Source organism: Schistocerca americana, chromosome 3 (assembly GCF_021461395.2).
Source record: "Schistocerca americana isolate TAMUIC-IGC-003095 chromosome 3, iqSchAmer2.1, whole genome shotgun sequence".
Lineage (NCBI taxonomy): Eukaryota > Metazoa > Arthropoda > Insecta > Orthoptera > Acrididae > Schistocerca > Schistocerca americana.
In genome coordinates, this window is record NC_060121.1 from 498,076,211 (window position 1) to 498,094,572 (window position 18,362).

Below are 18,362 nucleotides of genomic sequence, written 5' to 3' on the forward strand. Positions count from 1 at the left end.
AATGTCCTCACCAGTACATCTAATTTTCAACACTTTTCTCTAGCACCATATCTCAAAACTGCCCACACACATTTTACAATTTCATCTATCCACTTTTCATGAGATGGTTACCTCGGCCTTTGCTTATGTCTTGCACTCATCAAACGACTTCCTTATTCCCACACTGCCGTAATTACTTCGGCTCCAGCTTGTTCCTTGATGTTTTACTGTCTCTACCAGCAAATCCCAAATGCATCTTTCTATTTCTTACCAAGCAACCACTAGTATCTAAATACTTATCGCACAGAACGTCCGTTTTTCAATACTATAAGTCTGTTCTAACAATACAAACTAATTGTAAACGTTTCCTTTTAGACGCTTTGGAAAGTAGGGTTTGGTAACACTGCTTCCTTTACCAAAAGCGCGTCATGCCGTTTCTACTCTTGATTTAATTTCTTTTACCTCAGCTTATTGTCTTCAATTGCCCTCATCTTCTGTTTCAATGACTTCATTCTTAAGTTTTCAATATGTTGATTTATCATTGCTTTAATTGGTTTTCAGAACTACTTTTGAACTCTTTAACTTTCTTTCAGTAGTTGTAGCATATTATATACACTAGAAGGAAGAAAGTAACAATAGCGTATAATGTTTCGCCGACAGCGCGACAGTTAGACAGAGCACAATTTTGGGTTACGGAAGGATGGAGAAGAAAATCTCATCTTGCCCTTTTCAAAACAACCATTATAGTATGTTCTTGGAACTATTTAGGAAAATCAGGGAAAACCTACATGTGGATTGAGCTATACCCGCGAAGGAGAGTCCAGTGTGCAAGCCACCGCGCCACGTCGCACGGTATCTATTCACATTAGAGCCAAACGAAACGATCGTTTCAACAAAAGCGAGGGCATCGTTCTATTGACACGTATTCTTTCTCCGTTTCCCCAACTTAAGCATCAGAAGACTTCTTATTGGATCACTGAGAATTGTTTGGATGAGATATCGAAGCGTATAGCTGGTCCAGGTTAACTTAAGTTAATTACCGGATGTTCTTACAGGACACCCGATTCTGCCGTCACAGTTTTAGAATAATTCAACGAAAGTCTACGCTCAGTAGCGAAATAGTAGTTGGAGGCGACTTCAACCTACCGAGTATCCTGGCACGTCTGTGGATTGTTTGCGGGTGGCACGGACACGCAGTATTGTGAAGCACTTTTGCAAAACCTGTCTTGAGCAGTTAGACAGACCACATGCAGCGAAAATATTTTAGAATTTGTAGCTACAATCAAGGCGGGGATTAGTGAACATGATGTCGTCGTAGCGACGACGATTACTAAGTTTAATAAATTCAACGAGACGGCTGCCGGCAGGTAAGCAGTTGTTGGCATCCCATTTAGACAATGAAGGGGCATCATTCAGTTCCCATATGGTGGACTTAAAGGAATTATGTGCAAAGTTTAAGCACTGTAAATATTGCTCTGGAGAAGAATGCTCAGAGTAAGTGGATTAAGAACATGAAAGACTCACTGTGGTTTAATAACAAATTTCAGGGAATTCTGAGAATGCAGACGCTGTTGCATGCGCGGTTTAAAAAAGAACGCGGGAATGACGACTGACAAAAGTTAGTAGACATTCGTCCTTCTACAAAAAGACCAATACGCGAAGCGTACGAAAGCAACCATCGCAATTCCTTAGCAAGAGATCTTGCCGAGAACCCAAGAAAATTCTGGCCCTACGTAGAATCGCTAAGCGAGTCGGAGGCCTCTATCCAGCCACTCGTTGACTGTGTGGCAACAGAAGATAGCTAAAGGAAAGCCGAAGGTTTAAATCTCGCTTTTAAGAAATGACTCACGCAGGAGCATCGTACAGGCATATGGTTATTTGATAGTCGCAAAGACTCCCGCGTGAAGGGTAGAGTAGATCGCACCCCTGGATTAGTGAAGCAGCTAAAGAACTCGAAAGCAAGTAAGTCACCGTCTTCGTATGGAATCCCAGTTTAGTTTCACAGAGAGTACTGAACATCACTGGCCCCTCACGTAGCTTATATTTATCACGAATCGCACTCAGTGCAAAGTTAAGTGACTGCAAAAAAGCTCAGTTGTCGTGTACGTAAAAAGAGTAAAAGAACGCACTCGCAAAATTACAGGTCACTATCCTTAAATTCAGTTCGCTGCAGAATTCTTGAAAATATTCTCTGGTCGAACATCATGCATTCCCTTGATAAAGAAAAGCATCTTTGGACAAATCATCATTGCTCTTGCGAAACTCACCTCGCCCTTTTCTCACACGATAGCCTGCGATCTATGGATGGAGGGCTGCAAGCAGGTTCCCTAATCCTAGACTTTCGGAAATCGTTTGACACGCTCCCCTATTGCAGACTCTTAACGAAGATATGAGCATACGGAACAGGTTCCCAGATATGTGAGTGACTCGAAGATTTCTAAAGTAATAATACCCAGTACCTTGTCCTCAACGGCGGGAGTCGATAAGAACTATTGGTGTCATCAGGGACACCGCAGGGAAATGTGATAGGACCACTCTCATTGTCTATATACATAAATGGTCTGACAGACACGGTGGGTAGCAATCTGCGGCTGTTTGATGATGTTTGTGTGGTCTACGGCTAAACTGCATCGTTGAGAGACGACTTACCCGAAATTTCTAGTTAGCGTGTTGAATGGCAGCTAACTCTAAATATAGAAAACTGGAAGTTAATGCTGATAAGTAGGATAAACCACACGGTAATATTAAAATACAGCGTTAGATGTGTGCTGTTTGCTGGCCGTGGTGACCGAGCGGTTCTAGGCGCTACAGTCTGTAACCGCGCGACCGCTACGGTCGCAGGTTCGAATCCTGCCTCGGGCATGGGTGAGTGTGATGTCCTTAGGTCAGTTAGGTTTAAGTAGTTCTAAGTTATAGGAGACTGATGACCTCAGAAGTTAAGTCCCATAGTGCACAGAGCCATTTGAACCATTTATTTGTGTGCTGTTTGACATAGTTACCTCAGTTAAATGTCTATCCGTAACGCTGCTAACCGATGTGGAATGGAACGAGCACTTGAAGACGGTTATAAGGACAGAAAATTGTTGACTTCGGTTTATTGGGCTACTTTTAGGAAAATGTAGTTCAGCTGTAAGGGATACCGCTTATGGGACACTAGTGCGACCAATTCTTGAATATTGCTAGAGTGTTTGGTATTCCCACCAGGTCGTAGTAAAGGAAACGAAGCGCTTCAGAATCGTGCTGCTTGTTTTTTTAACGGTAGTTTCGATCATCACACAAGGCTTACAGAGATGCTTCGTGAGTTCAGATGGGAATCCTTGGAGAGCAGACAAAGTTCTTTACCATTGAATAAATTTGGAGAACCGACATGAGAAGCTGACTGCAGAACGATTCTCCTGCCGCCAACATACATGCGAGGTGCTCTCTGCCATGAACTATGTCATGGTTTGCGGAGAATGTACAATGCCGGGTAAAAAAAATTAGTAGTACGCCTGGTAAGACGACGTCAATTTTGATCCGATGACGGCATATGCCACCTTGAGGTAGTAGATGTACTGAAAATGGTTTCAACGTTGTCCGCCAACAAAAAGCGTAGTAGCGTAGCTACTAGAGCGCCATCTGCGTCTATCCTTTAATAGGGAATTTTCACAGACAGAAGGATCAGTGTGGTGCAAACGTGTGGCGCGAGCAGGCAACCATGCGATGTAGGTGTACTCGCACTTCCTACAAGGGGTCAAATTGTGACCTTCCGAGTGGCGGGATGGTCCTTCCGAAAATTGCAGTTTAAGTAGGACGTGCTGCGTCCGTTGTGCAATGATGCTGGCACCAGTAACATTCTCACACCCGCAGACGAGGGTCCGGACGTCCACGCACCACTGATGCCCGCCAGTATGGTCATCTTATAAGGGCAGAAGTGGTATATCGTACAGCTACCACAGCATAGATAAGATGGCTTGTGAGCCAGATGGGTCAATCCGAACTGTTGCGAAACGGTTATTAGTAGTGTTTACTAAAGGCACGGACACCTGTAGCGCGTCTTCCACTCACGCCACAGCATCGATGTGCACGGGTTGTCTCCTGCCGCAGGGGTTCAAAAATGATTCAAATGGCTCTGAGCACTATGGGACTTAACATCTTAGCCCGCATCTCGTGGTCGTGCGGTAGCGTTCTCGCTTCGCACGCCCGGGTTCCCGGGTTCGATTCCCGGCGGGGTCAGGGATTTTCTCTGCCTCGTGATGGCTGGGTGTTGTGTGCTGTCCTTAGGTTAGTTAGGTTTAAGTAGTCCTAAGTTCTAGGGGACTGATGACCATTGATGTTAAGTCCCATAGTGCTCAGAGCCATTTGAACCATTTTTGAACCATCTTAGGTCAGCAGTCCCCTAGAACTTAGAACTACTAAAACCTAACTAACCTAAGGACATCACACACATCCATGCCCGAGGCAGGATTCGAACCTGCGACCGTAGCAGTCCCGCTGTTCCGGACTGCAGCGCCTAGACCCGCAAGACCACCGCGGCCGGCTGCCGCAGGGGGTCATTTAGTACGACGTAGATTTGGTGAGTGCTGTAGAGGGCGTTCGTCCAATACACACTGGCCCCACACAGTACTTAACGGTCTGGAGTGCAATAAGCTACAACTCTCGTTTACGGTTTCTGGACGGGACGCTAACGAACGCCCGGTACGTGCAGAATTTTGTTAGATCCATCCTTTTGTCGATCTTGTAACGCAATTTAAGACGCAAAAATCTCACAGGGGTTCCGTTTCTTCATACGAGTCCATGAATATTTTGACGCTAGCGGTATTCAGAGACAGTGTTAAAATTGTCGCGAGACGAATATTGTTCGCGAAGATGTTGCTGAAAATGTCGACCGTTTACGTTGCACAATTGGCATCTGTGTTCTGCTGAATGCCTAATACCCTCAAAACAACCAAGTACTTCACAAATAATAGCTGCAGATTCAAACGGGCAACGAGTTCTTCCGGCGTGTCTGACTACGTCTCGACGGAATTCTTGTCGTGGGCGCAAAAGAAGCGTTTGGTGTACGCGACACAAGCCAGTCAGTTGAACTAAAATGAATAATGTATACGACAAAAGCCGCAGATGTTTACTATCAACCAAGTCATGAGAAGCCAGCGTTCTGTCTAAGGAACAGAGAAACGCCGAAGGAACTATAATGAACTTCGCAAGCCATATCACCAGAAAAAAAGGCAACAAAAAGAGAATTGTGCGTTAATATCAAATGCGGAAGACCTCGTTTCAATATCTTGAATGGTTCACAAAAATTGAGAGATATAAGGTTTATAAAAGGAAAACAAACTCCCTTCAGCCAGAAATTGCGATTTTTACTACAGTATACTACGTGTTTCGAGCCCTGGAGACTCGTATTCAAGTGTCTGTTCAGTCTCCATCAATTTTAGAGTTTTCACATGTCGGTAAAAACGAAACCCTTAAAGGATCACTTTGTTATCCATCTGTCTGTCCGTATGTGAAGACCCATTTCTCTCAGGAGCAGGTAGCTATACCAAGTTGGAAATTATGTCCAATACTAAGGTCTATGGTCCTTTGGCGGTGTAAAAAGTTTGTTTCTAAGTGAATGCATCCGAAAGGTACGACTATTTATGTCACGTATTTTGATACTCGCAAAATTCACTCATCAATACCTATAGATGAACTACGAGGTCAATTATTAACCGCAAATTAGTCATAAAATTTTATTGTAATCAAATAGGAAACAAGAAAATCATGTTTCGATATAGTCTCCTTGCGTTTCAACGCACTTCGTCTATCGTTGTACAAGCTTCCTCATGCCTTCATAAAAGGTTCTAGGTTGGGCTGCGAGCTCCGAGGCATATCGACGGCCCATTAATGCCTGTTTGGGTGGACCAAACATGTGATAGTCAGAAGGCGCAAGATCGGGACTACATGGAGGATGATCCAGTACTTCAAATTTGTGTTTCTGGAGCGTTTCAGCAGTGTAGGCAGCAGTATGCGGACGGGCATTGTTGTGCAACAACACAACACAATTTGACAGCAATGCTCAGCGTTTACTTCGAATTGCAGGCTTTAGCCTGGCAGTAAGCATATCACTGTAACGTACACTGTTTACTGTTGTGCCCCTTTCCCCATAATGTTCCAGTACTGGACCTTGTGCCTCCCCAAAAATCGTAAGCATGAGTTTTCCTGAGAACGGTTGGGTCTTGAACTTTTTCTTGCACGGCGTATTTGGACGTTTCCATTCTATACTGCGCCTTTTACTCTCCGGCTCGTAATGATGGATCCATGTTTCGTCACCATTAATGATTCTGCTTAAGAAGTTGTCCCCTACTTTACCATAGCGATTCAAATGTTTTTTTTTTTTTTTTTTTTTTTTTTTTTTTTTTTTTTTTTTTTTTTTTTTTTTTTTTTTTTTGCAAATATCCAAGCGCGGTTATTTATACAACTGCGTGAGTTGTTTTGGGACCATCTTGCACGAACTGTACGAAACCCAAATCTGTTGTAGATCATTTCGTAGGCAGAACCGTGACTATTTTGCAGACGATGGGCCACTTCGTCAATAGTTGGTTGTCTGTCCAAGAGAATCATTTCACGTGAACGCTAAATGGTTTCTTCATTTTTGGCGGTAAACGGTCGTCCGGCTCCTTCATCGTGCGACCATTTCGGAATTTTTCAACCCATTTGTAGACACTCCGTTGTGGCAAAACACTGTTCCCGTACTGTACCGAAAGTCTTCGATGATTTTCGGCCCTTGATACGCCTTTCGACCACAAAAAACGGATCACTGGACGTTGATCTTCTTTGGTGCAAATAGACAGCGGAGCAGCTATGATTAATAGCACGGCGGCGATAACGAAACTAACCTAGCAGTTTGATAATTGCAAAGATATAACAACAAATAAACAAAGCATACGTCATCAACGTAAAATGACAGTACTACCAAAATAAACAAAAATATAACTAAATTGCGGATAATAATTGACTTACCCTCGTATCTATACAGATCAAAGGTCTTACAGAACCCTCAGGGGGCGAGTCCTACTAGCACTTGTCCGCTACTTAAATTTAGGTTACTCCTGGTCCTGCTAAGAGTACATAACTAAGAAACTTTCCTGGCAGATTAAAACTGTGTGCCGGACCGGGATGCGAACTCGGGACCTTTGCCTTTTGCGGGCAAGTGCTCTACCTTCTAAGCTACTCAAACACGACCCAGGACCCGTCCTCACAATTTTCCTTCCGGCAGTACCTCGTCTCTCACGTTCCAAACTTCACAGACGGTCTCCTGCGAAACTTGCAGAACTTGCACCACCGGAAGAAAAGATATTGCGGAGGCATGGCTTAGACATAGCCTGGGGGAGGTTTCCAGAATGAAATTTTCACACTGCAGCTCAGTGTCCAGTGATATGAAACTTTTATCGCAGATTAAAACTGTGTGCCGTACCGAGACTCGATCTCGGGACCTTTGTCTTTCGCGACCAAGTGCTTTACCATCTGAGTTACATATGCACGACTCAGAAGCCGTCGTGAGTTGCACTTGGGTAGCTCAGCTGGATGGCAGGCACGGTAACTCAGCGTGTTCGGTCAGAGGGTTAGCAACTCTCTGCAATCAAAAAGAAAAAAAAAAAAAAAACTGAGTTAATTGATCAACGTTGAACTTGAACAAGCATCATCGGACGTCCGCCCCGAACAAATCGAACAAAGAAAATGATATTTTTTTTAAAAAAGATGGTAGAGCACTTCCCTGCGAAGGGCAAACGTTCCTAGTTCCAGTCTCGGTCCGGCACACAGTTTTAATCTGAAGAATGTAAATTTCATTCTGAAGTACGTAACTATGTTACAAGCTACCGCATAGTCATTACAGTTTTTACAAAAAGTAAAACAAAAACAAGAAATTAGAGTTTCCACTGGTGGTTACGTAGTTTTTAAGAGCTTTTAAGCACAGTACGAGTTTATATCAAATGGTTCAAAGGGCTCTGAGCACTATGGGACTTAACTACTGAGGTCATCAGTCCCCTAGAACTTAGAACTACTAAAACCTAACCAACCTAAGGACATCACACACATCCATGTCCGAGGCAGTATTCGAACCTGCGAGCGTAGCGGTCGCACGGTTCCAGACTGTAGCGCCTAGAACCGCTCGGCCACCCCGGCCGGCGAGTTTATGTATTTACATACATATACACAGCACATTTGTAAACAAAATTCAAGCTAGTCAAAGAATATCCATGTGTACGGGAGGCTACATTTCCACATATAGACAGGTGCTGCTATTTCAAAGATGAGATAAAGGTGTAACATTATTATTTACACATACACGTCATTTGAGAAATAATTGATTCTATAACCACCGGATGTGCCTCTATGTTATAAAATTGTTGAAACTATTAAATTATATTTCTAAGCTTCTGAAATTGCTGAAGAAACTTTGCCTATTAAGCTTCATTTGTTTTCAGAAAATTTTGCTCTTTGTGACAATATTTCTAATTGTTCTACCATTATTTTACAATTGTAGAATGATCCCATACAAGAAGATGAGCTCCAGCGCTCTAAACGCACTGTGTATTGAAATGAAAGTCACGATTTGTGACAAAAGGAGGTTCGTTTTCCTCTTTCGAAAGTAGTACAGTCACGGCTGCGGCACTGACAAAAATTATGATGAAAGTTTTAGCTAATTCACCCTATTGTTCAATAATTCATTCCTCATAATAGCAGAAAGACTAAATACGCTTAACTTGAGAATGTATCGAATCTGTTCTGAGGATGGTAACGAGTTAGATACGTCCTTTATTCCGTACCGCTGCATTTAGTTCGGCCCTTGTGCGAGTCGGAAGCCGGTCACGGAGGTGAGCTCTGCCGCTAAAGCTTTCGTGCAGCTTTAAACTCCGCCGCAAACTACAATAATAACACGGTAATCCTTCCGGCTTTCCACGTGCCAGCTTAAACCGCAGACCTGCCGACAAACACCTGGAGCAGCTGCCGCCGCCTGCTAGAAGGGTGAGCCAGCTGCCCGCTGTCTGCCACCATGTTGTCTCTGCTGGCCACTTCGGGATCTAATTGACAAGCAGGAGGCAGCAGCTCCAATGTGCGAAAGCTGATTTGGGTCAGCAGGTAGAAAGGGAGAGCTAATGAAGCGAGAACGGCCACCCCGCGGTGCGGGCACGCTCCCTCACGCCCTTTGCAGGATCCGGAGCAGGTGGTCCGTCCGGTAAGGGACGCGCTGTCCGGTTAGCGGCTCAGCGGCTGGCTTTGCAGTATAAGGCGAGCGGCGGCTCCGGTATTGTGTCGTGAGCTTGTAGCTGACAGCCGCTGCCGCACAATGTGCGCAAAATCTTCGCTAGCCGTGTCTCACTCTCCCAATTACCGCCCTGCGACTCTACGCGGCAGCGAAAGTTCTATGCCTGCCTGTCGTTTGAATGTCACCCAGTTCATTCTGAACTCTGTCCCGTCTAGTTCCTGTATACGAGAGATTGATAACCTCTTGCAAATGACACTATGAAACTAATCGACAATGAATCAGTAAAGCGGGCGTGTGACGTGTCCAGACCGTTTGGTGTATTATGCCAAAGACTCGATGTTGGAATATCAGCCGGCCGGTGGGGCCGTGCGGTTCTACGTGCTTCAGTCTAGAACCGCGTCACCGCTACGGTCGCAGGTTCGAATCCTGCCTCAGGCATGGATGTGTGTGATGTCCTTAGGTTAGTTAGGTTTAAGTAGTTCTAAGTTCTAGGGGACTGATGACCACAGTTGTTAAATCCCATAGTGCTCAGAGCCATTTGAACCATTTGGAACATCAAACCTCATCGGTTGCATAAGAACTGTCGAACAACTGCTTATCTCCGCGCTCTTGAATATTACTACTACTAGCAAAATACGTAGGATATTTGTGTCTTTTGAAGTACCAGATGTGTAAAAAACGTATTAATTTTTAATATCGCTTGGTAATAGTATAGATGTCGAAACGTCTCGATCACGGTTTTATGGTACTGAAGCTGTTATTTCGTCGAAGGGGTGACAATAATTGCGAATACCCTGCGTCCGAGACGAGCATTTTGGGGCAAAATACTAAACATGTGTTACCCCGCGCAATAAGGGCATTTCCCATACAACATAAAGTAACAAAATTTGGATCATTATGTAAAAGGAAAACTCTGTCGAGATATTAATAAATTCTTTCTCTTCCTTTTCGTGGCCTTTATCCCGATGGGCCATTCGCCACCAAAAAAGGCTCTAAGCACTACGGGATTTAACATTTGAGGTCATCAGTCCCCTAAACTTAGAACTACTTAAACCTAACTAACCTATGGACACCATACACATCCATGCCCGAGGCAGGATTCGAACCTGCGACCTTAGCAGCAGCGCGGTTTCGGATTGAAGCGCCGGCCATTCGCCTCCATTTCATACAATACACACGACGGACAACACAATATAAAACAAAATTCAGTAGTATTCGCAGACTGTAGCAGGCGATCTTCTCAATACTCTGATTAGCATCGGGCATATTCAGTACACTAAAAAGCCTTGGTGAAGAGCTGATTGTGTACTACCGATTGCAGCTTTAGTATATTCTTTCTCAAGTGGAAACTGAAATGATAATTATTCAGCATAATTCGATCTGAAAATCGTCCCTCGAAGTTCTTCCAACACCGAAAGCCGTATCGTCCAACGTCTGTAAATGTCCCATCAAGCCTTCTTGAATCGGCAGATGAACAAGTTCTTTGTTCTCAGGTACGGTGTTCATAACTGTTTTATAGTACTGACCAACCTTCTTCCAATAGTCTTAGAAAAATGGCTCTGAGCACTATGGGACTTAACTTCTGAGGTTATCAGTCCCCTAGAACTTAGAAATACTGAAACCTAACTGACCTAAGGACATCACACAGATCCAAGCCCGAGGCAGGATTCGAACCTGCGACTGTAGCGGTCGCACGGTTCCAGACTGCAGCGCCTAGAACCGCTCGGCCACTCCGGCCGGCTCACTAGTCTTAAAAGAAACTGTTGGAGGGTTTGAACCGAGTCACAGTCCGTGCGGCTTCCCCCGTCGGAGGTTCGAGACCTCCCTCGGTCATTAGTGTGTGTGTTGTCCTTAGTGTAAGTTAGATTAAGTAGTGGCTAAGCTTAGGGACCGATGACCTCTGTAGTTTGGTCCCTTAAGACCTTACCACAAATTTCCAATTCCGAGAAACTCTTTTTGAAGCCCCAATTATTCTCGTGATGGCACCGAAATCTAGCAAACTAACGTTTGACACGTCAAAAGATATTTTACAGAAGTTTTCCTTCCCAGTGTGGAAGAAACATTTGTATTGTCGTTGTGTCCCTAGGGTGGTCGATGTAAAAGAACCTTTCTGATAGTCGCACCTGAAGACAAATACGTTGTTCACCCGCTGATCCCAAAAGTAAGAGGTAAGACGTGAAGTCACGTATTCGCAATAGACATGTGCCCAATTTTACGTAATTTCAAGGTTATATCAATGCTACTATGGACACTATGAAAAATACATGGACGTCACAGGTTGTGTAGTGACTACTTCCTTTGATCACGCCTTTGGATCTATAAATTATCAGCTCAATATGAATAAATCTGTAAAGAGATATAAAAAATACATAGCGCATAACAGTAGTTACTGACCACCCAAAACAAACAGGAAATATATCAAAGTTTACTATGAAGGCATATCAAGGTTTAAGGGGAACACGTCATTCATACGTATGGACTCATCAATCTTATCCATAACACAACGCAGAACTGGACCACAACGGTAGTTGCGCTGCTCATGAAGACAACTAGGCCAGCAGGTGGCGATACTGGTGAGCACTACTACTGAAGACTTAAATACGATTATCGAAACCCAAGAAAACAACGAATATACGACCCGAGGTCGTCTACGATTACAAAACAAATATGTGATATCAAAAACCATTCCCCCCCCCCCATGAACCATGGACCTTGCCGTTGGTGGGGAGGCTTGCGTGCCTCAGCGATACAGATAGCCGTACCGTAAGTGCAACCACAACGGAGGGGCATCTGTTAAGAGGCTAGGCAAACGTGTTGTTCCTGAAGAGGGGCAGCAGCCTTTTCAGTAGTTGCAGGGGCAACAGTCTGGATGATTGATCTGGCCTTGTAACACTAACCAAATCGGCCTTGCTGTGCTGGTGCTGCGAACGGTTGAAAACAAGGGGTAACTACAGCCGTAATTTTTACCGAGGGCATGCAGCTCTACTGTATGGTTAATGATGATGGCGTCCTCTTGGATAAAATATTCCGGAGGTAAAATAGTCCCCCATTCGGATCTCCGGGCGAGGACTACTCAAGAGGACGTCGTTATCAGGAGAAAGAAAACTGGCGTTCTACGGATCGGAGCGTGGAATGTCAGTTCCCTTAACCGGGCAGGTAGGTTAGAAAATTTGAAAAGGGATAGGTTAAAGTTAGATATAGTGGGAATTAGTGAAGTTCGGTGGCAGGAGGTACAAGACTTTTGGTCAGACGAATACAAGGCTATAAATACAAAGTCAAATAGGGGTAATGCAGGATTAGGTTTAATAATGAATAAAGAAATAGGAATGCGGGTAAGGTACTACAAACAGCATAGTGAACGCATTATTGTGGCCAAGGTAGACAGGAAGCCCACGCTTACTACAGTAGTATAAGTTTATATGCCAACTAGCTCTGCAGATGACGAAGAACGTGAAGAAATGTATGATGAAATAAAAGAAATTATTCAGATAGTGAAGGGAGACGAAAATTTAATAGTCATGGGTGACTGGAATTCGCTAGTAGGAAAAGGGAAAGAAGGAAACGTAGTAGGTGAATATGGATTGGGGGTAAGAAATGAAAGACGAAGCCGCCTGGTAGAATTTTGCACAGAGCACAACTTAATCATAGCTAACACTTGGTTCAAGAATCATAAAAGAAGGTTGTATACATGGAAAAAGCCTGGAGATACTGACAGGTTTCAGATAGATTATATAATGGTAAGACAGAGATTTAGGAACCAGGTTTTAAATTGTAAGACATTTCCAGGGGCAGATGTGGACTCTGACTACAATCTATTCGTTATGAACTGTAGATTAAAACTGAAGAAACTGCAAAAAGGTGGGAATTTAAGGAGATGGGATCTGGATAAACTGACTAAACCAGAGGTTGTACAGAGTTTCAGGGAGAGCATTAGGGAACAATTGACAGGAATGGGGGAAAGAAATACAGCAGAAAAAGAATGGGTAGCTTTGAGGGATGACGTAGTGAAGGCAGCAGAGGATCAAGTAGGTAAAAAGACGAGGGCTGCTAGAAATCTTTGGGTAACAAAAGAGATAATGAATTTAATTGATGAAAAGAGACAATAGAAAAATGCAGTAAATGAAGCAGGCAAAAAAGAATACAAACGTCTCAAAAATGAGATCGACAGAAAGTGCAAATGGCTAAGTAGGCATGGCTAGAGGACAAATGTAAGGATGTAGAGGTTTATCTCACTAGGGGTAAGATAGATACTGCCCACAGGAAAATTAAAGAGACCTTTGGAGAAAGGAGAACCACTTGCATGAATATCAAGAGCTCAGATGGAAACCCAGTACTAAGCAAAGAAGGGAAAGCAGAAAGGTGGAAGGAGTATATAGAGGGTCTATACAAGGGCGATGTATTTGAGGACAATATTATGGAAATGGAAGAGGATGTAGATGAAGACGAAATGGGAGATATGATACTGCGTGAAGAGTTTGACAGAGCACTGAAGGACCTGAGTCGAAACAAGGCCCCGGGAGTAGATAACATTCCATTAGAAGTACTGACAGCCTTGGGAGAGCCAGTCCTGACAAAACTCTACCATCTGGTGAGCAAGATCTATGTGACAGGCGAAATACCCTCAGACTTCAAGAAGAATATAATAATTCCAATCCCAAAGAAAGCAGGTGTTGACAGATGTGAAAATTACCGAACTATCAGTTTAATAAGTCACTGCTCCAAAATACTAACGCGAATTCTTTACAGACGAATGGAAAAACTAGTAGAAGCCGACCTCGGGGAAGATCAGTTTGGATTCCGTAGAAATATTGAAACACGTGAGGCAATACTGACCCTACGACTTATCTTGGAAGCTAGATTAAGGAAAGGCAAACCTACGTTTCTAGCATTTGTAGACTTAGAGAAAGCTTTTGACAATGTTGACTGGAATGCTCTCTTTCACATTCTGAAGGTGGCAGGGGTAAAATACAGGGAGCGAAAGGCTATTTACAATTTGTACAGAAACCAAGTGGCAGTTATAAGAGTTGAGGGGCATGAAAGGGAAGTAGTGGTTGGGAAGGGAGTGAGACAGGGTTGTAGCCTCTCCCCGATGTTATTCAATCTGTATATTGAGCAAGCAGTGAAGGAAACAAAAGAAAAATTCGGAGTAGGTATTAAAATCCATGGAGAAGAAATAAAAACCTTGAGGTTCGCCGATGACATTGTAATTCTGACAGAGACAGCAAAGGACTTGGAAGTGCAGTTGAACGGAATGGATAGCGTTTTAAAGGAGGATATAAGATGAACATCAACAAAAGCAAAACGAGGATAATGGAATGTAGTCGAATTAAGTCTGGATGCTGAGGGAATTAGGTTAGGAAATGAGACACTTAAAGTAGTAAAGGAGTTTTGCTATTTTGGGGTCCGCAGCTCGTGGTCGTGCGGTAGCGTTCTCGCTTCTCGCGCCCGGGTTCCCGGGTTCGATTCCCGGCGGGGTCAGGGATTTTCTCTGCCTCGTGATGACTGGATGTTTTGTGACGTCCTTAGGTTAGTTAGGTTTAAGTAGTTCTAATTTCTAGGGGACTGATGACCTTAGATGTTAATTCCCATAGTGCTCAGAGCCATTTGAACCATTTTTGCTATTTGGGTAGCAAAATAACTGTTGATGGTCGAAGTAGAGAGGATATAAAATGTAGGCTGGCAATGGCATGGAAAGCGTTTCTGAAGAAGAGAAATTTGTTAACATCGAGTATGGATTTAAGTGTCAGGAAGCCGTTTCTCAAAGTATTTGTATGGAGTGTAGCCAAGTATGGAGTGAAACATGGACGATAAATAGTTTGGACAATAAGAGAATAGAAGCTTTCGAAATGTGGTGCTACAGAAGAATGCTAAAGATTAAATGGGTAGATCACATAACTAATGAGGAGATATTGAATAGGATTGGGGAGAAGAGGAGTTTGTGGCACAAATTGACTAGGAGAAGGGATCGATTGGTAGGACATGTTCTGAGGCATCAAGGTTCAAATGGTTCAAATGGCTCTGAGCACTATGGGACTCAACTGCTGAGGTCATTAGTCCCCTAGAACTTAGAACTAGTTAAACCTAACTAACCTAAGGACATCACAAACATCCATGCCCGAGGCAGGATTCGAACCTGCGACCGTAGCGGTCTTGCGGTTCCAGACTGCAGCGCCTTTAACCGCACGGCCACTTCGGCCGGCTGAGGCAGCAAGGGATCACCAGTTTAGCATTGGAGGGCAGCGTGGAGGGTAAAAACCGTAGAGGGAGGCCAAGAGATGAATACACCAAGCAGATTCAGAAGGATGTAGGTTGCAGTAGGTACTGGGAGATGAAGAAGCTTGCACAGGATAGAGTACCATGGAGAGCTGCATCAAAGCAGTCTCAGGAATGAAGACCACAACAACAGCAGCATCAAAAACCATAAAACAAAAACTGTATTAGACATAAAATCAAGTTTCATGTTATAGGGGACGGAAGCCAATAGAGGAATGGGAGGTAAAGGTGGAGGGAAGCAGTCCATGGACTGACAAGAGGAATGAAGTTTTATTACAAAACACTTATGATTTAAACAGATATATTAAAACACACATGCATTACCCGCCTATAAACAGCATCAGACAAGAATAATAATTATAAAAATAGTGACATATGTAGGTAAAATACCAAATACATGACCATAATTTCATGTGCAAGAAGTAACTTCGTGGCGGGAAGGTAATGACACAAGTCAGTAATCTATCTCAGAAAAAATTTATTTCTCTAACCACAACAATTCCAAGAATTTTATGTTCATAAATTATTTACGATATTGATATAACTTAGACCACTGTGATAATATAGGGCCGGATGACTAATGACCGCGATTAGTTATGTGTGTCGGAAGAAGTTTATTTCTCTAATCACGTAATTTCTCGTAATACGTTAAAAATTTCGCTATAATTTTCCACACGCTGATAATAAGCGAAGGTACTAGTTTTGTTTTGTGCTGTAAACACTCGTAATCTTTATCGTGTATGCACATTGTAACGCTGGTTGTGTTTGTGCGTAGATTTGTGACATATTTTAAATTTGACACTCACATTTTACAGATATTATTAATGAATCTAGAATGTTGATTACGACAAAGACTACTTATGAAGGAAGTAAACGGAGGCGCAGTTTCTCCTCGTAGTTGAGCTAATTGCTTAGTGGGAAAACAGTGAAACGACAGTATTTCAATTGGAAATCTGATCGATAAGAGATTAAAAATGTTAACAAGGCATCATTGTAACGAACAGAGAATAAAAATAAGAAATTTAAAAGGTAATCAGATCAACAGAAATGGTAGCTATTCGTCATCAGTAATCGGAAAAAGGAAGTACACCAGGAGCATGCATTATCTGCTCCAGAGAGACACAATACATAAGGCAGCTAAATAAGCAGAAAGTAGAAAACAGGGGACTGCCCCAAGCAATACAAAGCCTCTACAGAAAGATATGATTGGTATAATAAATGGACTTAAAGCCGCTTTACATTAACGAAAATAAATAATAAAAATCTGATAAGAAATTAGAAAGCTTGAAAATGTGTCTCTCAGGAGTAAACTAGTAAGAGTGGTTGAGAAATCGTGTAATCATCTGAAAATATAATTGTAAGGAGAGCCTCCACGATTAAATAGTTCGTAAATAAAAATCACGTAGTGATAATGACTACACGATACCTTTACCCTGAAAATCTTTGCAATGCACCTGAGAGGGGATACGTTTCTTGCACCATGTATTATATTTCCATTCTCTTCGCTGTGTCGAGGTCAGCCCCTGTATTCAGGTAACGAGTATTGAGAGCAGTACAAGACAATCGGTCCTGGGAATCAGTTTAGTGACGTCAACTTTTTCTACATTTTGTATTGGAACAGGAGCAAACAAGCTGAAGAAATTCTGACCACCTATAGACGGTTTTATTTGTCACAGAAACATTGCTCTGTAGTCAGACCAGTTTTCGAACAGCGCCATGCAATGATTTTTTCACGGACATCTTATTCGTCGTCGAATGTAGAAGTTATTTATTTCGCTAATGCAGACCTTTGGGCTATTTTCATGTAGTACCGTAAAAGAGTTTGCTTCAGTATGCCAGACTTTAAGATTCTCCGACGTGTGTACATGCCATGGTCAAAAATAGACCTTTTCACTAAAGAAATACAGAAACATAATACTAGGGCGAATCCCTGTGCGTCATGAACTGACACCATTTCGTGACGTAAAGATGTTACATCTTTTTTTTTTCAGAGGATATTAAAGTCTGATATGTACTGAAGCAAAATCTTTTACAGTACTACTTGAAAATGGCCTAAAGCTCGAAATTGCATTAGTGAAATAAAGACGTTCTGCAGTCAATGGCGAATATTATGCCCTTTAAAAAGTTCTGCGTGACTGAACCTCGACCATTGAAGTTAACCATGTAATGAGTTGTTCTGACTCTCTGCCGAATAAGCAAGTGCAGTATGACGTTTCCATGGACATCTATTTAGGTTGTCTTTTATCAAACTGACATACTTATTATCTACTTTCTCGCTGACATGCTAACTTATGATTCCAAGGTGATTTAATGCACTACGTTACCTTTAGAGTATTTCTCCATGCAATGCAAAGCTCAGGCTAGAGCAGCAACTGACGCACAAGGCATTTTAAAAAAAATAGTGTTCTGTATTCTTACAAGGGATAGTACTGTGTAAAATTAGATAAAAGTTCCATGAAAATATCTGCAGAAACAAATACTTCTCATGAGGAGTCACGCGTATATATCATTCAGATGAACAATTAATATTGATGTAGTGTATGTCTTTTTGTTATGGATGAAAGAGAGGGTTAAACGAACGCCATTACGTAGACTACTTCTCGTGAATAGCGTCACGAGTGAAGCTAGAGCCTTGAAACAGATTATCGTGTAATAAAAGCAGGAGCATTTAACTGTAGTGAGAGGCAATTAATCATAACCACGTCAGTGGTGGAAAGATGGAACAGCAGTAGCTTAAATAACAAAAAAAAATTGGTTCATATGGCTCTGAACACTATGGGAATCTCGCCGGCCGTGGTGGACGAGCGGTTCTAGGCGCTACGGTCTGGAACCGCGCGACCACTACCGTCGCAGGTTCGAATCCTGCCTCGGGCATCGGTGT